The sequence below is a fragment of the Balearica regulorum genome, chromosome 7 (genome assembly GCF_011004875.1).
Source record: "Balearica regulorum gibbericeps isolate bBalReg1 chromosome 7, bBalReg1.pri, whole genome shotgun sequence".
Classification (NCBI taxonomy): Eukaryota; Metazoa; Chordata; class Aves; order Gruiformes; family Gruidae; genus Balearica; species Balearica regulorum.
The window spans coordinates 22991658-23013308 of NC_046190.1; the positions used below are offsets into that span (position 1 = coordinate 22991658).

The 21651-nt window shown below is 40.5% G+C and overlaps 1 protein-coding gene across 14 annotated transcripts in view; it reads right to left on the reverse strand.

The window, feature by feature from the left end:
* SORBS1 (sorbin and SH3 domain containing 1) overlaps nucleotides 1-21651 on the reverse strand; it is a 170396-nt gene that overhangs the window by 121718 nt on the left and 27027 nt on the right. For 8 of the 14 annotated variants that reach the window (XM_075758528.1, XM_075758522.1, XM_075758529.1 and 5 more), the window contains exons 1-2: nucleotides 11882-12221; nucleotides 6599-6657 (exon numbers count right to left, since the gene is read on the reverse strand). The gene's annotated coding sequence lies outside the window, so the exon portion shown is untranslated. Of the gene's footprint in view, nucleotides 1-6598; nucleotides 6658-11881; nucleotides 12222-21651 lie in introns of those variants that run through there. The other 6 variants (XM_075758501.1, XM_075758512.1, XM_075758508.1 and 3 more) reach the window with 1 other exon arrangement.

A 21651-nucleotide genomic window follows, 5' to 3' on the forward strand; every position in this document is an offset into this window, starting at 1 on the left:
GTTTATGGATACTTCACAGGTCCTATCCCCCTTCTCAGTGACATTTCCCTCTCTCCATCTGTCCTTCCGTGGCACCAGTGCCTGCAGTGGCACTAGACTTTTGTACAGATTACCTTTGCTCTGCTTCATGTTTCCAAAAGTCGTTTCAATATCAGGCCCATTCAACCCGGTTCCACAAGCTTATGTTAACTGTAGATCAAGCCTAAAAGGAACACACTCCAGCTGGGTTGGTATTGTAATCCCAATTTCAGGGCACTACGACTTCTGCTTACTCATATGTAGAGACAGGTTTTGTGGGGAGAGGGATGGGTGCAGCATTTCCATCCCCTCCCGTGCAGCATTACATTTCTCTGAGCAGGACTACTCACTTTAGGCCAAGTCCTGAACGGTGTGCATAGAATGGTCGGCATCAGACTATGAAATACAGGCAGCTGCCAACAGCTCTGATCAGCAGTAGAACCAAAACACCCAGAAACCTGAAACTAGAAACTAAAGTCACACAGATTTTGCCCAAACCAGGGTCAAAGCCCTCTGGATAGCGGCTTACACAAAGACAGCTCACAAAATACTTGTCACAGGGACTTCACTCTTTAAAGTCCTTGCTCCGTCCTCAGTCCCGAGCAGGGAGTACCCCATAGCTGTGCTGTTTCTGTGTCCCACAGCCATGATGCTTGTCACGCTGCAGAACAGCTCACAAACGGAGTGGAGCTGGCAGAGTAGGCAGGCAGGACGGGCAGCATGACCGGCCCCCTCACTTCACCGGCGACTGTGTTGGAGAGCAAAAGCTGGTGACAGGATGTCCCTTTCCTGACAGCATTGCTTCTGAATTTGCTGTCTGTATGCAAGTAGCACTACAGCGTGTGATTTCTCACATTCCGCGAGTGCTCCGATAAAAATTGCTGGATTCAGCCAAATGTTTAGTAACTCCTCTGATATCTGTATAATAAAAATGAGCGTGGGGGTGAGGGAAAGCAAAGAGAAGTGTAATGGTCTGAGAACGTTAAGTGCAGTGCTGGGCAAAGAAAAATTTTCCTTTCCAAATGCCACATGCAGATTTCTTGCAGGCACAAAATGGGCGCGTAGGCACGGAAAAGTCCTAGGCAGAGACCTTAGTTTCATTCTCAGCCTTAACCAGAGTCCCTCTCCAGGGCTTCAGCTGAGTCACTTCATCTTCTGGTGTTTCAAAAACATGTATCAAGATTATATACTCAGAGTAGGAACTGTCTTTCGCTATACTTGCACTATGCCCAGATCTCAAAAGAAATTTCAAGGCACCACAAACAAAATTGGTAGAAACAGACATAATTTTGTAGCACTACCATGAAATTATTTTTTTGAACTACTAAGAACTTGCATTCACTAGTTTCAATAGGCTGAAAGGTTCCCAGCAATATGGACAAGATTGAATGCGTCTGAATGATGGATCCGGCTGTGTCAAAATTGCTGCAGAGCCCTGCCGTTCCCAGGACTGCCAGAAGACAGCAAGGAGGAAAAGTAGCAACTGATGCTGCTGGAAGGTGCTGCTCCTTTCTCAACACCAACTAGTTCTCTCTTTCATGTATTCTTTCTCTCAGACAGTTTTGGTTTTCCAGACCAGAGAGGACCTGTTTTTTTGTTTGCTTGTTTGTTTGTTTTTTAAAAAGACCAATCTAGTGCCCTAGACAGCTTTGCTTAGAGACAGCCCCAGATAATAATATAATTATTTCTCTCTTTCCATACTGTCCACTAGACTTATAGATTTACTGAGATGCCATTTGGCTGGAAGCTCATTATGGAGTGTTTCCTGCAGCTCCCATATAGGACAGATTCCAAGCAACAGATAAAAACATCTGTACCACACTTTTTCAATTCCTTGATACTGCTGTAAAAAAAGAAAAGGGAAAACTGTGAGAAGCCTCAAGAATTCATTATTAACCTAGAGAAAATAAATCCAGTTCTGGAAGCACCAAATCAATAAAAGAAGCTTCACAGGTGAAGAACAGAGGGGGGAAAAAAGGTGCAGAGCTCTGAAGACCAATAGGTAATGAAGGAACACTTGCATTTTGATCAGGGCAGACCAAAGAAACTATACTTACTGCTTTTCAAGATAGAGACTTTCGCAGACTTTATTCCATTCTGCTGGTATGCAGAGAATGTTGGTAGAAAGCCACCCAAAGTGTCCCATCCTCAAAATCTGCAAGATGCTTTCAATCAGATCTGGATACTGAAGCCATCTCTGCTTGAATATTAAAAAGGGGCAAGAGAGAGTTCTCCTATGCATTCCTGGTTGTCTTTTCCATTCTTTACTACCTCCTAAACTTGTTGTATTGCTTCAATTCCTATTTTCACTCTTTAACACCTTCTGATTTGTTAGTTCCTTAGACCTGCAAATCCTCTTCTCCAGTCACTGTCTTCTCAGAAATCACTTTTCCTTCAAACATTTCTCACTCTTCCTCCTACAAGCAGCTGTGCTGTATGTCATCATCTAGGCATGATTTTGACTGGAGGCTCTACAGTGCAAAGAACAGGTCTTATTTATGTTGTGAATCTTTGTCTAACTTTATGCTGCTGCATAAATGTTTAATAGGTAATAATGCATTTGCTGGAACAAGCTGTGTGCTCATATCCAGTGAGACTGTTTGGATACAATCCTTGCTGACTGTCAGAAGCTTCTGGAATTAAAAAAAAATGCAGCTGTTTGGTGATACTGCAGTTTCAAAGCTAAAGGGTGCAACAGTTGAAGTGGTCTAACCAAACATCGTAGCACTGGCAATGGCCCTGTCTACTCTTGCCTTGTTTGAATCAGGATAGAGTTTGGGAGCTCAGCACTATGGACATGGGGCTATGTTCAGCTACAATCACTGTGCCTTATCTCCTTTATGTTATCTCGCTCTAGACCTCCATGTTAACATAATTTTAAGCAAATATTTCCAATCTCCCCTTTCTCTTTAATGTTGGCTGAAGAGACAGGAATGGTCCTGTCCATTTTCCACACTCTTCTTGCCATGATTTTTCTCTGGGTTTGAGTGTATCATGTCTTGTGGTAGAATTGTGAAAAGAGAAACCCCAGTAGCAAATTGGATGCATAGTTTTTATTTCAGTGACCAAATAGTAGCTGGGTGATTCATCACTGACACCATACAAGCAGGGAATGCTCAAACAAACAGGGAATGTATGATGTCTTGGCCTCAGGGGCAACGAATAAAATATGGTGATGCTAATGGAGAAAACCCAATGGGGCAGCAGGAGTGTCAGGCCTTCATGCCATCTAGCCTCAGGTTACCACTCAGGGAGACAAATAAACCATATCAGAAATTTCCACAACCTGCACAAACAGAAATCTTTGGGGTTTGTTCTCTCTTTATGAGGTTGCTCCTAATGGTGAAGCTGGTGATGACAAGTCTTATCCCATAATCTCAACAATTTGCACACTGTTGACATGAAATCCAGGGATATACAGAATCACTGCTGTGGCATGTTCGTAGGGGCTCTGAAACAAGGAGTGCTGGAGGGCACCCATCCAGCCACCTACCTCCAACACTGCATCCAAGGATCAGGATCTCTTTCCCATTGATTTTATGACAGTTTCATGAACAGCACTCTTGATATTTTACCCTTGAAAGAGATTTGACTAAGTGATGAATTGAGAAGGTTTTCACAATTGTAAATGTGCATTAGGAAAGAAAAGGAGCTATATCCAATGGAAGCAAGTCTGAAATTAAGCAAAAGACAATTCTATTAGGAAAAATTCCTGTAACAGTGAAATCTATTGGCCTTTTTACAATTTCTTCAGTGGTATAAAAAGTACTCCACCAGTCATTTAAAAGTAGATTGGACCAAGCAGTACAAAAATATATTGCAGGGAACACAGCTATATCAGCATGGCAGTAAAACACATGAGCTAATAACTCTCTTTTCTCTCATTTTAAGGATCATGCATGACAAGATTTCAGTACTAGTCAAAATTTATTTACCTGTGACCAACACAATTTTCAGAGTTCAGATTTGGTGTAAATTACTATCTCTCTGGGAGGAAAGGTGTGCACCATTTATCAAGTGAGAGGTATTACAGTTCCAAAAGGGCAATTTGGGGCAAGGCTACTAAATGCCAATGAGTTAGGGACAAAGACTTTCAGAAAGATCAGAACAGAAACACTTTAGAAAATCTGCCCCCATATGACTGGAAGCTGAACCCTTTACAGAAATTCCCCCTCAGTTGCAAGTGTTCAGCTCTTGAGAAAACACCAAAACCTGGCTGCAGTTCTCTGCCTATTGCAACTGGTGTCAGGAACACTTCCCCTGAAGATATAATCATTTTCATGAACTTTTCAGCTCATCAAATATCAGAGCTCACAAGAAAACTGTGTTCTACAAGGCCAAACTACATAGTAGAATCAAACTAAAATGGGGAGAGGATGTTTAAACAGACTAAGTTAAAACCATACTCTTGTTCTACCTGATCAGAGATCAGAAAAAAAAAAACAAAAAACCAACAAAAAAACCAAAACCAAAAAAACCAAACCACCACACTTTTAAGCAGAAGAATGTAAACCTCTTGGTGAAGTCCTCATTATCTGCACAACATTATTTTCAAATTAAAACCACCGTTGTATCACCAGCTGGACAAGTAGTAGAATGCCTTTGCACTTAACGCAAACTAATTCAAAGCAAAGAGGATAAGATGGAGATCTCTGTTGTTTTATTTTGCCTCTAAAGAACACTGTTTCAGTACCCGAACAAATAACTAAAAGAATAGTTAACTGAGCAACTAACCTTACATGACCAATTCAGAGCTCACAGCTTGTAGGAACCGCAAACCTATTGCTGAGAGCATGCCTCCGCTCCCCCAGCAATGGTTTTGTCAAGGAATCCAGATCTAATTCACAAAAATTTATTTCTGTAGAAACCATATAACTTCTTTCATAGCCATTTTGCTTTGTCTCTAGTTCCTTTAAAATGTAACAAGCTCTGACTCAGATATAATTAGAATAATTTGCATTCATTCTAATACTGAACAGATTTATGATACCTTGTATATTCACAGGAGAGTCACATCTTCAAAAGGTTTCAAGGATGAACTGCTAAGCCTCAGGGACTAAAAAGCCCTTTAAGATTGGGGTCAAGCTAGGCATTTAGATTCAAAAATAATGCATAAATCCACTTGGAGACAAAGGCCTATTGTACACCACTCTTCCAGGAAAACCCAAGGGTGGCCAAGAATTACTTGGGAAAACTTTGTGTAAATTAATTCTGAATCATTCTCAGTTCTTTCTTCCACACTGAAAAGAGGGTCTATGGAGGGAGAAGAGCATTGGTGAGTTCACACAGGGTCAGGGAATATCTGGCTTTCCAAATGCAGAACTAGAAAATGTTCATGGTTCTTGGGCCACTGAAAGAGAGAACCAGCATCTTCCCTGCCAGTAGCTCATTGAGAACCTGGCACACCATCAGCTCCAGCTACAAGGGGGTGGTGGTATGTTTAGAAGGTACGGTGGGGAGTACAAACTGCAGTAGTCAAAGCTTATGTGGTGTGATAGCTCAAAGGAATCACTTTCCACCCTCTACTCAAAAGGAAAAAAAAACCCAAAAAAAAAAAAAAAAACAAACCCCGAGTCCCACTGTTCCTCATCATACATTGCTTTGTCTGCTACCAGGCAGACACTGTCAAGCTGACATGCAGAGTTCATTAGAAAATAGAATTCTACTCAGCAATTTTGCAGCATCCTATAGAATTATATAGAAATTAATCACTAGGCTACATAGTTCTTTGCATTAGCTCAGAAAAAACATAGAAATATCATGCGATACTATAGGCTTTTACAGTAACATTTATAGAAAAACACTATTCTTTATTCTTAACTCTGCAATCATATGTTAACAATTATCACCACAAAAACTATTTCAGTTTTTCCAAGTTACACAACAAACTAGACAGCAAGGACAGCTTTGAACCTTTGAACATCAGGTTCTTATTTACTATGTTACCCTATTTTTAGGTCAAAATTTTACACATCTGCTGAATGCACTTTCTTCATATCAGGCAATTCTCCTTGTAAAACTGCTTCAGGTACCAAGGTGCTGAGGAGGAGCAGTACAACCTCGATTCAGTGCTTAATCAGAAAACAAGACCTTCTTGCAGAGAGCTAGGAAGACTCACAGACTTGGCAAGGGAAGGACACAGTGCTTCCATTATGCCACGTTATTTGCCCAGGAGTGATAAGTGAGTAAGAGTTCCTCGGGGAATCATATTAATTAACAAACACTGACCATGATTTTGAGGTCAGTGTAGACCTGCTATTAAATAGCTCTGCTCTTTTTCTGCAGCCTCTGAAACCAAGTGTTTATCCATTACCAGGCAGCCCAATCTTGAACATCACTTGCAACTGTCAGTACAAGCAGGACGACCACTGTTGTACGCATTAACCTGAATTCTCAAGCTTAGTTCTGATTGAGTGCAACTTTCTGGGGAAGACCTTTATCTTGTATTTAAAATATTGCATTCAAAAATAAAGGAAGTAGTCATCTTCTGCCAATAGCTTTCAAACTCACTTTTCTGAAAGTTTCCATACTGCATTTGAGATGAATACTGGGGAGAGTTAACAGTGGGTATATTACATACCTTTAGCAGAGCTTGGAGAAAGAGAAGCCACAGCTCTACAGGTATGTTCTGGACTCCTCCTGCAAAAGAAAAAAAGCAGTAGGTGTTACAGAATACAATAATCTAATGCAGCTGTTAGAAAAATGAACTATAAAATGTTCTCTCAGTCTAAAATAAAAAAACCCGCCATCTTGGGGTCTGCTAGAAAATTTGACAATTACATCTAGCCCACCTACTTCAACTAGCATTGTTATCTTTTAAAGCTAAGAGTCACCATTTGTCTATGAATCAGCTTTTATGAGGCAAGAACCTCCATGTCTATATGAAACCCAAGGCAACATCATCTGTGTTTATTATTCCGTAAAGAGAAACAGTGCCAAACTTCCTGCAACACCCACTTTAGCTGCTGAAATCCAGAGAACTGAATGTGCTCCTGTTAGCATTTGGAGACATGAATAGGTTTTGATCTAATACATCAGAGACAGGCTCACTTGGTGACAAGAAAGTACTAGATTCCATAACAGGTTCAAATAGAGCCAAATATGAAAACACTGTACACAACCCATACAGAGTAACTTCTACTCATCATATTTGAAATTTTTCAAGAATGTTCTAAATTCTAAAAATACCATGGAAGTTGGTAAATAGTTAAATTCTAGTTTGTCACATAAATGTCATCTTGATTGATGTATCCAAATGCTCTAACACTACTCTTACTATGTTGTGTTTAATACAAAGTTACATGTGAGTCAGGACTACGACAAAAGTTCTCATGTACAGAGAAGTCTGCTTCCCAACTTTGGCCATCATTATTTAGTCAGGTGTCTTCCTGCTGGCCGAGGACACAGCCTGTGGATAGCTATACGTAGGGATACAGCAGGTGTGTCACAGGGCCAGTTCCCTCCTGTGCACATTATGCTGCTGCTTCTCCATCCCACAGTCTCTCCAGGAAGTGCCTCCTCCTATCTGAAGGAGTCCTGCAGGTCTCCCTCAGAATCAATTGAGAGCAGAGCTGCCCAGAAAGACAGATCTGCAAAAGCTACTTAGAGTATTTCAATGAGATCTAAGCCCTGCAGAAGATCTGGTTTCAGAATCTCTGTTCAGGGTTAAATCTAGTTTTTCTCACCTCATTAAGGCCATATAGTGGGACTTGACCTGCCAATCTCTCCACCTGCAACAGGCACTTCTCTACATGTTTTCAAGACCAGGTGATAGCAGCTAGGAAATTCATTCCCTGCTGCTGCCACCAAGGACAAATGATTAGAAATACCAGCAAGTGGCAGAATTCAACTCATACTCTGAATCCAGCGTGAAGGATACAAGCAGGACCCATGCTCAAAGCTGTCTTTCACCACATGCTACAGAGCCTCAGGACAGGTAAAGCTCACAGTTTTGCATCATCATTGTATTTGGATCCTGATAAGAAAACATTTATGCCTTCTATAAACTCTCTGTGAAAAGCTGCCAGTTCTCAATATAGAAGAAGGTGCTTTTCGAAGTTGAAAAGTTCCTCCCTCTTTGTTTGCTTCTCAAACGGTAGATCAGTAGCTATCTCTGGATGGGGAAAAGACAGGTTACTATTTTTTTGCCCTGTATTAATTTATGAGAGGCAAATGCTGACTACAGGTTGCCTGAAATGTGTCAAAACTTGGATTATTTACCTGTACAAAACCTTTTGACTGAAATTGTGCCCTACCCTCAGCCACACTTCACAAAGAAATGCCTCTGAAAAAAGAAACAAAACAAAAGTCAGAACTCTTAAAAAAAAAAAAGTCCTGGATGCTTTTGGCTAGAATGTAGAGTCAAAGGCTGAGAACAGTGAGATACATATACCCTGAATCCAGCAACATTACTCAAGGAAAGTCATGGACTTTTCATACACTGTAAGGCAAAATACCTAAGTATACCGGAACAAATGTTATTATGAATAGCAGTAATAGTAAGTGTTGCCACTAGATAAGTAACTCTGACATGAACCACTCCTATGTAATTCTAACTCAGAACACCAAAGGATTGTTGTTTCCATTGGTTTGCAATGGAGAAGAAATTCTTTGAGAGTCCAATGAAGTTCAATCACTAACACATGCTTCCTACGGATATCCCTGGGGATCAGACACACATTGCAACTACATTCCTAACAGCCAGAAAGGCAGTAACAGCAAAATGAAATTCTGCTTTTAAACTACTGATTTACAGCTCCCTGTAAAATGGTTTGGTGAGGGCAAAATATGCACAGATTTCCTTTCTGGCAAGCACAATGGTCTAACTTTTGCTTAGGTGGCAGCCATGCAGCTTCCAAACACCTTGAGCAAGATGAGATTACAGTATCTGAATTATTAACTTTTAAATTAAGTAGTATGCAAAATGTACAGAACATATGTTCTGACTGAGGCACTATTTTAGGACTCAAGTAAATTTTCTAAATGACTCACAAGTGTGAAATGTTTGGATATCCAGGTAGGAGCAGCAAAAGTACATATCCAAGATACGACCAATAAAGATGCTGTGATACTGGAAGCTGCTGGAGGTAGACGATATTCTGGGCAACCTTCCCTGCATCTCATGCAGAAGTCTCATTCATAACTATTCCTCTTCTTTGCCTCCTCCCAACCACCCTTTGCAGTGCTTCTTAATTACTGTTCCCCCTGAGCTTTTCACTTTTCACTCATCCTCTGTTCAACCTCCCAGCCGATACTTCTGCCACACCTGCTAAGCATTTAAGCAGAAACAAGTTAGAAGGTTTAACTGAAGAAGGTTTCAGGTTTCTTCTAACTGTTAGAAGGTTTAACTGAAGGTTAAACTGAAGGTTTAACTCACAGAATATAATGAAATTAAATCATTTTCCCCAACTTAGTCACTGACTTTCCATGCCTTTTTAAACAAAAAGCAGGAAGAGCATCAAGGAGAACAGCAGCAGCATTGCTGTTGAAAGGTCTTACAACAAACATGCCTTTTGAAAAAATTACTTAAGAAATGCAAAGAAAAACAGAACACAAAAGGAGGCTGATGATGAAGGGACATTTCCCCTCCCCCCCGCCCCGTAGCCTTACAAGAACTGTAATCCTAGCAACCAGAGTTGCTCAAAAGCATGTGTAGGAGGGTAGGGGGAAGAAAGGGTAGCATTGTTTATAGTACATAGACATAGACACTGCAGCAGGAGCCAAATGAGGAGAATAACTTCTGTGCGTGAACGGAAAAGTGAAAGGAAATGGGTAGGTAAGGACAATTGTAGAATTTGTACAGTACAGAAGAGAATCCCTTCCATGTAAAATGCAATTTCTTCCATGGAAAAGATGTTTCATCCATGGAGCTGGATGACATAACTCCTCTGGAATAGCAACCTTTCAATGTTTGTTATCTGTGGTTCTGTTACTACACGGGTTGCGGTTCTTCTAATTAGCACTTTATCAGCTAAAAAGTCAAAACATTCCTTGCATCAATCTATTTAGTCTTATGTCACCTTTATGAGATGGATATCAACCAAGACTGAAAGGAATGTCTGGTGTGACTCATAAACACTTTAAAGGATTCTTGAAGTATGAATATTCAACACTTTCAAAATAAACTTCCTGGAATAAGCTCCTGGGTCACTTCATATCAGTAAGCCTTTCTGATAACCTGGCTGTTTCCCCTCTTTTATAGCTAACAAAATGGAGGTGCACAGAGGCACCATACAGCTTCTTTAAAGAAATCTTATTTACAAACCTAAAAGAAGGCAGTTGTTTTTTCACCAGTTGCCAAGCACTTCAGATCTCACTAGGAAAATTACATCCCACTTGCAAAATCCTATAGAATAGTTTGAAAACCTATTGAAAGGCATCTAATAAATGCCACAGGATTTCAAACAAATGTCTACAAAAACCTCACTGCATTCAACTAGAGCCCGCACATGCTTCTCTACGGACACATTAAGGAAAGTGGTCTGCTTGTTGACCTGCTTAAGTATGACATTAATTACTCAGTCCACAAGTGTGAAAATACTTTCCTAACAGAATTGCGTCAGGACCAGAAATACATGCAGAGCCCGTATTTTTTGGCTAATGGCATTCTTTTACCACAATTGCTTCTATGTGGACTCCTTCTCTATGGCACCAGGTGAGTTAAACCAGGCTGCCACTTACCCATGGTTTTATGTGGATTGCTTCAAGGATGCTCATGAAGAAAAACAAGTCTGCTTTCAATAGGCTTAAGTCAGGTAGGCAAGGATCTGCAGCTAAAAAAAAGTTCTAAAGGGTCCACACACAGAAAAGTGTTGAAAAACAATTATTTATACCAACAGTATATTAATTATTTCCCTGAAAGTAATTCCATTAAGCCTCTTTACACAATCTAAATATTCACACCCCTATTTGGTGCTATCGGAACATGCCTAAATCATCCAGAAATGCAAGTTGCAGCAAGGCAAAAATACACCAAAATAAAGTGAAAAAGGATCCCCAGGACTTGATGGAGCTGTGACAAGCATCCAAAAGAAACACATTTCACCACTAAACTTTTTCATGTTATTTCCAACTGATTTTTGACACTGGAATTGGCTTTTAATAGATGCAAAGGAGATAAATGTCTCATGACCAAAAATAAATCCGTCTGTTAAGGCTGACAGAGAGAGGCAGAAGCACTGCACTGCCTATTATGGTACCGAGCAACAGATTTCACTCCCTCTGCTATATGCCCATTAATTAAAAATCTGACAAGCTCTTCCAAAGAATTTCTGAGCTTCTTTGGTCCTCTCTTTAATTCCTCCATAATTCTTTGTATATATAAACATGTCAGGCCTGGAAAGAAGTGGGACACGCACATAATTTACCACAGAGCTCTTTTACTATTCAAATACAAATACTGGTAAGGAAACAAAAGGGGAATAATGCAAGAAATGAATGCAATGAAACAAATGTGCCTGCAATTCCCTGTCCAGTCACCAGATGAAGCTGCTTAAAACACCAGCACCAAGATGTTTGTCTGCCTTTTTGACCACAGAGATCTCGTATGTCTGTGCCAGAACTAGATGCATCAGCTCCCAGAAAGCTAAATCACTTTGCATTACACAGCCACTGTTTCATGAACATGCAAGACACTACTTTAATAGGAAATGGTAGCTTGCTTTAGTATTAACCGTGTGTCACACACAGCCATAGCGCAGTGAGGCCTTTGTTCTCCTTGCAATGTATTGCCTTTGTAAAATTCCCTCCCTACAGTCAGGCAGAGTAGCCATTTTACTCTCACAATTGATATAACATGGACAGACCTCTCACGCTGTCACACACACACACGCGCACTTGCGCTGTCATAGACAGACATACTCACAGATTTTTGCCGTTTCCTCTTGTTCTCCTTTGATGAGATGATAATCATCCCACAGAGCAAAACTGCACATCTGTGCAATCGGAACAGTTTCTGTTCAGACCGTTGCTACACTTTAAATCAAACAGCCTGGAAATTTCTCTGGGATATTGCTGCTTATGAGGTCCAAAGCTAGACGCACATGTAAAATCTGCAGCATAGAAGGTCTTCCACCATATCATACAGAAAATGTGATCCTGTGTTTTACTCAGCTATTCATCTGTCCTCTAAAGCAAATCCCATTGAAGCAATTCTTCCCTGGCATGCAGGAGGGCTAGATAGCCTAATAGGTCTCTTCCACCTCTAAGCAATTCATGCCTTGCATGGCTTGTTTTTATTGACTTATCTTACTGGCTGTTTGCGGGCAGAAGCACATGCCTCATGCAAATGCCAAGACCTCTCTTGCTTTGGGATGCTATTGCACAAATGCAAGTAATGGGAATTAAAACAAAACCCATCATTTTCTTTCTGAAGGACTAATTCCATATCATCATGCATAGTCTTTACATATACAGAGAGAAGCTTCAGTAATACCACCCCACAAATATTATATTAACTGATCTAGCTCTTCCAGTTCAGGGTCATAGGCTTTACTGCTCCTGCTTCACCACAGCTGATATCTGAGCTGCTCTGCAAAGATTAGAGCTTTAACACCTTGAGCAGGGATTCCCAGTGCACTAAGGCAGAAGTCTCAACCCCTGAGGCAATCGGCAAGACAGAATAAATACGTGTTCTGAATACATCAAACTGTTAAAAGTAAAAGACTCCTTTTCATCAAAGCCATTTCTTTTGTGCACCTTTTTATCTCAGCAGAGACTGGTGGTGACATTTCAAGTCAGCAGAAGAAAATGATGCATTTACAGCCTTAGCTAATTAGGTCCTCAGCTAATACAAATGGGGGCAGCTATCTGCCTTCATAACCCAAGAGGAACCTCAATTCTGAGTATGCCTTAAGGAGTTTCTGTAGCATCAATATGAAATCACAACATTTATTAACATTGCCTTTCTGACTAAAAGGGCGAGCAATGAAACTTCCATTTCCAAGCCAAAGAAAGTAGAGAAGGGAGGAAAAAAAATAAAATCAACCTCTTTCTTACCTTGAAAAAACTTATTATATACTCCAGCACTAATTCACCACATGAGATTCTTCTCCTAAGCCTATCACCTGGTAAGGAGAAGCAGCCTGGGTGAGAGCACTTGAGAAATAGAGAACTCCTGATTATTAGAACTATTAACCATGTTAAAATGACCAAGCAAGCAGTAGTTTTAAAAGTTAAGCAGCAAAACTTAACTAAGGAAAGTAAAATGTGCTTTCACTACTTGGAAAAGTTCCTGATCTTTTCAGTGAGAACATTCAGTAGTACATGTTAATATTTAACTCTGTGTTTTTCCAGTATTACATCAGTCTTCCTCCAGGGATGCAGAGGAAGGCAGTGGCATAGCTGAACTGTTACTCTCCTTTAAAAGCAAGAGAAGTGATCACCACAGAAAAGATAAAACGGCAACAGAAAATACAAGAAAAAGGAGAAAAGTTTCTGAAAAGAAACTTCTTGTATCATACATCATAAGAACATCTTAATGAATCAGCAATTCACATAGACAACAAGTGATGAAAAAGACATTAATAAAAATCATCAGCTGACCTCCTTACAGCTGTTTGGAGAGCAACAGTACTACCTTCCTTGGTCACTCAGTATTTCTAAAAGTGCAAGAGGTCAATCTCAAGAAAACCTTCAAACATTGGCCAGGGAAGACCTGCTCCTATCTATAGCACTGCTGCTCCAGCTGCCCAGCAAACACAACAACCTCAGTCAGGGATTTCCCAGCCACCCTACTACAAGGCATTCTTATTGCCTAGTTTTCTCTAGTCTTGCTATGAGATACCCCTTCCTTCTGCCTGCCCATTTTTTGCTGCTTTTTCCCCCAAATGTTTCCCCCAAATGCTTTTTCCCCAAATGAGATGGCAGTACCTGTTGTCCTCTGGTGAACACCTGCCCCACATCCTCCCTTGTGCCACAGTACAGGGGTGTAGGATAGTCACAGCCCTGTTCTGCAAACACACTGGGCAAGAGGATGCGGTCCTGACATTTCTAATGGAAATCAGCTGTACCTAGGAGTGACCATTGCCTTTGAAAGAAGAGACATGCTGGTTTGGTGCTTTGAAGACTCTGGACTGAAAAAGCCTTTAATGATAGAAAATACAATGAGCGAATAAAGTTAGCATGTATTTCCAGAGGCCAGCCTCATTGTAATGAGATGCAGAAGGAAAGTCGATACTCCTACAGACAGTAAAAACCTCATCATATCAGTGCCTTCTATCCCCCACCATTCTATTCAGCATCTTTAAGTGGGAGGTATTCAGCAGCCTTTCACACTTGACCTCTTAATTAAAGCATGATAAAATTAACATCTCAGACATGATAGATCCTTTACCCACCTACATCAGTAATTAAAACTAATTCTCAAGGGAGCAAGAACATTTATCATGTGTAATGTAACTTTAGCTGGGATATTCCAAAGAAGGAAAAAGAGCTGATGTAATAAATGCAGTCATTTATATTTTAAGGGAGCTATTGTAAATGAAAGAAAAACACCTGTGACAGCTTGAGGCAGCACCAGCCAAATGAAATCTTTTGTATCACCCAGGGACAGTACATTGCATATGGCCTCCCCATCTCCAGCTGCAATATTGAATAACTAAGTGGTGAAGCAGACACACTTTATGCCTTCTCTGACTCTCAGATGCTAGCACTATAATCCACCTTCAAAACCGATGGAACTGTACCTTACAGTAATTTCATATGAGTTCTACAAGAAAAGCAGGATAGGTCAAAGTAGATCTAAGGTTTTTCTTATGGGCAATACAGTCCCTTTGTTTTCCATTTGTGAAAATCCTAGAAGTAAGGAGACCTTGACTCATGACTGAGACAAGTCTAGACTCTATTACAATACAAATGATTGAATAAACATATAGAAAGAATTTATGTAATTAAAGATGAAAATGACTCCCCATCAGAGTGGCAGAACTTAATATTCTCTTCATGCTGGTATAGAAAGGATCAAGCAATAAGCAAAAGGTCCAAGAAAGTAACTACAAATGTATATGGAACCAAGGAGGTATAGAGGATACTTGAAGAGCTACAACAGCACAGAACGCAAACCCCATTCATTTAGGAAACAAGACTGATTGTTGATACCTTCTCAGATGCAAATTTGAGGGCTTGAGTTTGTGCTTGAGCCTGAAAGCATGAAAAACACTATTTCAGTTGTCAAATCTGGCACTTGCTCAAAGGGCCTATTTACTCAGCCGAGGCGTAACTGTTGAGAAACATGGCCCGGCAAAGGTCTGTTCCCCTACGTGGTAACTAGGTAACCTTTTCTAAGGATTTGTCTTAAGTTGCATGTGGGCAATACAGGCCTCACTGAGCTTCAGACAGAGAGCCCTCCCAGATGTCTCCTCCACTCAGGGTTTACATGCATAGAGTTCGGATTATAAGCAGCCAGCATGCACGTGAGATACTGTCTTTCCCCAAAATACAGTCAACTCTACACCAGGTAAGGTCAAAATTTCCCCAGTCCTTCCTTGCTGTATTACTAAGCAATTAAACAAACTGTATAAACTACAGTCTAAACCCTTGTCCTCAAATTTAGTTGATCCCATGATTCATCTACTCAGAGCTACTCAGTTAAGACTGATTGATTACCTGTCAGAAAAAACCAAAACAAACCAAAACAAAAACACACCAACTTATTATTCCAGAGAGAAAGAAAGCAGAAACCATTCCCAACTCTCACACCTGTGGTGGAATTAGTAAGTCACCTGCAAGAATGAACCATGACTCATTAAGAGGCATCCTGCAGCAGTGTCTATACCTGTTTCTCTGAAGGAAGGGAAGAGAGACTATATAATGTCCTTTTGATATAAGCAATAAGGTTGGTGAGGGTAGTTGCTTTGAGTGGGGGCATTTATTTTTTGGTGAGGTGGGGGTTTTTCTGTTTTCTTTTTTACACAGGCAATAATGTGTTGATATTGAGGCCACTCCCTGATTTTTAATATAAAAATCAAGCTACAAAATGGTTCTCATAAAATCAGTAATATGACAATCAAAACAGTTAAAAACCAAACTCCAATGGCAAAGCTTTTTAAGAATACATTTGTACTTAAGAGTACCTGAAAACAAAACACTTCCCCTAGATGTTTTAAAGACCTCCCTCTCCCCGCATGTTGGTAAACTGAAAAAGAAACAGGAGCTCTTTCTCACATGCAGACCACAACAGCATCTCCCCGACATGAAGGAGGCCATTGCTTTAGCTGCTTGGAACTCTATACTACAGTGACTTGTTGGCCTCTGAGGTTTATCAAATGAGTGGCCACCCCTCCAACCCCCAAGGGAAACACATCCACTTCTGCCACTGGTATTAAGCATTTGACTGCTTACTGCAGTCTCATCAAAGACGGAGCCAGCAAATTTAGCCTTGAATATTTGAGAATTGCTCTATCACTGCTCATCCAAATTTCAAGCACACAAACAAGTTATTGTGGTTGTTGTGAATTCCGCACCAAGCTATTAAAATGTTGAGTCCAAGCAATATACCACAAAGAAAAATACTTAATTTCTGATCTATTTCAACTATCTCTTCCTTGGCTTACGCCACTGTCTATGATTAATCTTTAAAATGTTGCTAAAGAAATGAGATAGCTAAATGGTCATTGTCTTAATGATACACTGAACATCTTATAGCACAGCCAGTTTATTCCAGTTCTACTATGCAAGGCATCAAACACTAAGCACATGACAGCTAAAGTAATCAGAGGCATTCGGCTGTGAATAAACAAGGCCAAAGCAGAACACGAATATAGGAAGAGAGGATTTTAAACCTTTTATAAACAGATTGTTATCAGCCCGTGGAAGGCAAAATTGACTGGGCAAGTTCCCATCATATCCAGGGTACCATCTGGAAAATGAATAGAACATTTTTAGAAGTAATTAAGATAACTTATTATGATATTAACAGCATTAATTGGTGTATATATAGGCTCAAAAGACCAGATCCTCAACAAGTACAGTGAGAGTACCTTGTGAATTCAATGGTGTTACACCAGTTTATAATGTAATACCATAATACCAGTACTAACACATGATTTTACTTCTTCTCTTTCTGCTTTTATTTGCCAACATCAGAATTTCAAACCCTCAAATACCTGAGTTTCTCCTACCTATAGATCCTACACAAGCTTCTGATCTTCATTATACTGGATCCAACATCTTCCCTCTAAATAGTATTACTGTAGACTTACATAGTGTAATTAAGAATGAGATGCACTATCATTAATACCTGAGACATTGACTAATTCCTTAAATCATTTCAGGTAAAACAATCTTCAGTACAAACATACCACAGGAGTAGTATACAACCCACATGACCCAGACCTTAAATTTGCAGATTTGACTCTTCACCCCACACAATGGAAATGCACCGATGGGAAGAACTGACACCTTTCTTTGTCCATCTCAGTGCAGAGTCAATTATTTGTCACTTCAACAAATCTTACGAATTGTATGCCAGGATAATGTGGAGTCCTTATATTCACAACACTGGGATATTCAGCTCAGAAAGCTTATATTTGTATGAACAAAAGATTTAGGAAGACAAGACTACAATAATGTAAGGAAACAAGCCCATTTTTTTTCACTATAGAAGAAGTTTGAGATGTGCGATAACCCAGTGAAACTTGTTTCTAAACCTTCTGACATATAACAGTAGCCACAGACTATGGGATAGTTTAATAAATAAAAGAACTTCAGTGGTCTGGTTAAGACAATACAGATAAAGGTTCATAATTAGCCAGAAGATTACACACTTTCCATTTATGTATGTACAGAAAACTGCTTCACAGGGAGTACCATGGCATGAAGAGCAAAATTCATCTCTCCAGTGTGTCTGGAGGGACTAGTTTCCAGCAGATGCTTCTAAGGTCATGATTTCTGCTAGAAGCACCCCCAAAAATGTTGGGAATGAAAGGGAGAATAATGGTCCAAAATTACATTGCCAAAAATGTTGCTGTCTCCATCCAGAGACACTGGAGTGCATTAGCTTTGAGGTCACTAGAATATTTCTGCTCTGTTGGAGAAGGAATAGGGCAAGAGACAGTAAATCATTCACTTGAGAAACTCTCCCAGAAATTCTCTTGGGACCAGAAGGACCTAGGCTGTCCATTGTCACTATATGACATGTGGCCCACCCCCCCCACCCCGAAAATTTGGTCTGAAGGAAAAACATCCTGGAATGAACTGCACAGAGCATTTGAAAAATGTATGAGATAAGGTAATCACTGTGTACAAGGCATAACATAAGACCTGTAAAGATGCCCTGGACAAGACTGTTTAGGACTTTATACCATCCTCTATTGAAACAAACCTCCACAATTTATGTTCTACCTGACAGCAACTCTCCTAAGCTGGCTGCTCTGGCTCTATCAGCCTGTGGTTCACACAGCCCATTTCCAGAGAGCCCTGACTATCCTCCTGGTTCACCAACAACTAGCTCTTCTCCTCATCTTCCCTTACTCACTTCTGTAATGAAGCCAAATATCAGGGCTCTCCTAAGAGACAACTGCAAATTGTCTGTTATCTACTATCACGTAGACCATTACAGTTTGTGTTAGTTTCCCAAACAGAAACCCTGCTGTCATGAGAACAGTGCAGTAGGAAGACACACCGTGTTCATTTTCCTGGAGAGGGCTGGGGGTCCCACACCAGAGACAAACTACAGAATGAAGATGATTTTGCTAGTCTTTGGGCATCACAGAAACTTATGCTTTTAGTGGGGTTAGGTTTGGAGGACAGATGGACATTTGTTTGGTTGTTTTACAATAGTGCTAAACTAAGTCAGGTCAAGGGCACTACATTTAGCTCAATCCTATTATGGAGAGGACAAATCATGTCCCACACAAAGGGACAGGGCATTCAGGAGGGGCCACAACTCCATCAGTACAGAGATACAACATTCCTGCAGATTACATTTCTGAAGATCAAAGAAGAGGGAGTTGTGGGTACATATACACTTCAGTCATTACTGCACCCATCACGCGTAGGACACCATTTGCTTTGCTAGCTCAGGTATGGATAGCTGTGCAGCCACAACCATAGACAGCTCAGAGGAAGCTGGCAGTCCAGGCTGAAAAGTAGAGTGGAAAGCTTGAGAAGTTAGTCCATTCGGAGTGCCTCGTACCCAACCTGGTATGTGACCTAACTCCAAATGGGAGGGGGGGTAGTGGGAAGTCAGAGGCAACACACATACTTTGTTTCACCTCTTCCTGCTTGTTTTCCGAATCTCCTTCATATCTTCTCAAATAAAAACTTCAGGAAAAAGAAAAAAGTAAGTTTCTTACTACACCTCATCCTTGGAATGGCACTGTGATGACATTACACTGAATAGTTGTGATTATATGCTAATATAACAATTAGATTGCAGCTAATCATCACTTCAAGACAGCAAAATTGTCCACCTTTCCTATCAGAAACAATAGCTTAGGGACACTGTGCAATTTACAGTTTCCTTGTTACTCTGAGGCTGCCAGAAAATGAAAATTATGGTTGCAAAACAGCAGTATTTTTCATTAAAATCCCAAGGAGTTAATTACATAAATACTGTTATACACTGCATTTCACAGGCTCTCCCCAGGAAACTTGTTAGACCCTTTTAATAATGCACAAGCATCATCTTATTCCCATGAAATAGAGGAAATCATGTTCAGAACAGCCACAGATGTCACTGTGAGATGTTCCTGCACAAAGATAACAGAGATCAACTTCTACACATATCCAGTGGCAGAAACTGGCCTTTATTACAGTTACATGTGCAGTGATACCAGAAAGGATAAAATATTTCATGAGGACAAGGGCAACAGTGCTCCGTTCAAGGGTTATCATCACTTCTGATTAGAAGCTCATGAACGCAAAGCCTGTTTTCACTCTAGAGATGCAGGCAAAATAGCACCAGCCTCAGCGATGCAAGTGAAAAACAAAACAAAAATGAAGGGGAAAAGGAGGAAAACAAACCCCAAAATTTTAAAAAGCAAGGCTGCCACGCAATCACACTTCCACAGTGAGAAAGAAAACACTTCTAACCTCCTTTAGGGGCTAAGTGTACAGGCGCCGAAGAATGGATAATGTTTTCTTATTTTTTCCCCAGCTTTGTTTTTCATCCAGGTTACATTTCATTAAGATATAAGGAGGAGCTAGTGCATTTTCTCCTCCGCAGCCTAACAACTCCTGCCTGGTTTCAATCTTCTGTAACTAGTGGCTATTACTACTTATTCCCTCAGGAAGTTAGGACAGCCCTAATTAGTCTATGATAATGAAAGATACCTTTTAACTGCTATATCCTTTCTACCACGTACTGGAGGCCATCGGAAATTTTCACAAACTACAGCATGCCGGGATTTGACCCAGACCAGCTGTGCCTGCATTCCTATTAACCCTAGCAGCCCATGGCCACCAGCTGGGACTACCAAGTCATCCAGGCGTGCTGACAGTGAGAGGGCACTAGGCACCAATTACAATACCGTAGCTACCATTGCTGTGAGCACTAGCGCAGCTGAAGGAAGGGAAACACTATTGTAGATAAGGCCAGCAACTTCTATGGATGTTTCCCGGTTTTGCCACGCTGTGTTAAAGCTAAATAAGAAATACAATACTAAAGAAAAAGATGATTTAAGCTTACCAGTTTTTAGTTTAAAAGCTAAGAAAATAAAAGTCTTCCCCAACTGCACCCACATGCTCTTCTCAAGCATTTTGTGCCTGAACCAAGGCATATAACAAGATCCCTATTTTTATAGCTGAAGAACACAGGAACAGAGCTTCTAATTTAGTTACAGTTCATACCATCACCCAAAACCATATCATCACACCCACACAGGCACCTGGAGCCAGCCTTCAAGTGTAAAGAAGGTGGTTCCATTTTGCAACATGATCGATTTCATTACATCTGAAGAGAGCATCAAATACACAGAGATTACTGGCAGCAAGACAGTGGAAGATTGCAGTGCCAAAGACCATGCTGGTTTTGTTTCACAAAGGAAAGCACAGTGACCCTGTGGTGAAGGCTGAAGACCTGAATTCAGCTTCCTTGGAAGGAAGCTTTCTGAATAATTTGGACAAGTCATTTAATCTCCTAGTGCCACACCCCCCCCCCCCCCCATCTAAAATTTAAGGCTAGCATTAATCTTCTACGTTGCAGCAATATAATATCTGATTCTACAAAGGGACAACGACTTAAATCTAAATCAACAGAACAACTTCAGTTGTCCATCTACTTGCCAACATGATGCATGCTCTAGAACACTGCACAAAAAGGCAATTCTTAAGTGTAGGGAATTTTTCCATCTTGAATTATTTTCCCCTCTTCCTTAGAATGAAGGAGTCTCAAATCTTTGTCCATTCTTTGCAAAAGGGTGCAGAGCACTTGCCTAGGGCAAGCTGTGGATCCTGGGAGCCTGGAACCTGCAGCCCAGAGGCAAGTCACTCAGCATCTCCCTAAGGTAGTGACTCTGGGACAGGTATCCCAGCAAATGGACAACCAAGGAACCAGACAGGCACCCAGACAGGAAATGTGTTTGGCAGTTAGGATTCTGTCAGCATTTTGTTAAACTTGAGCTATCTCTGAAGCACATTTCGATTTTAGAGAATTTGTGACTTGCTAAAAATATTGCATTGGAATTCTTCCAACAT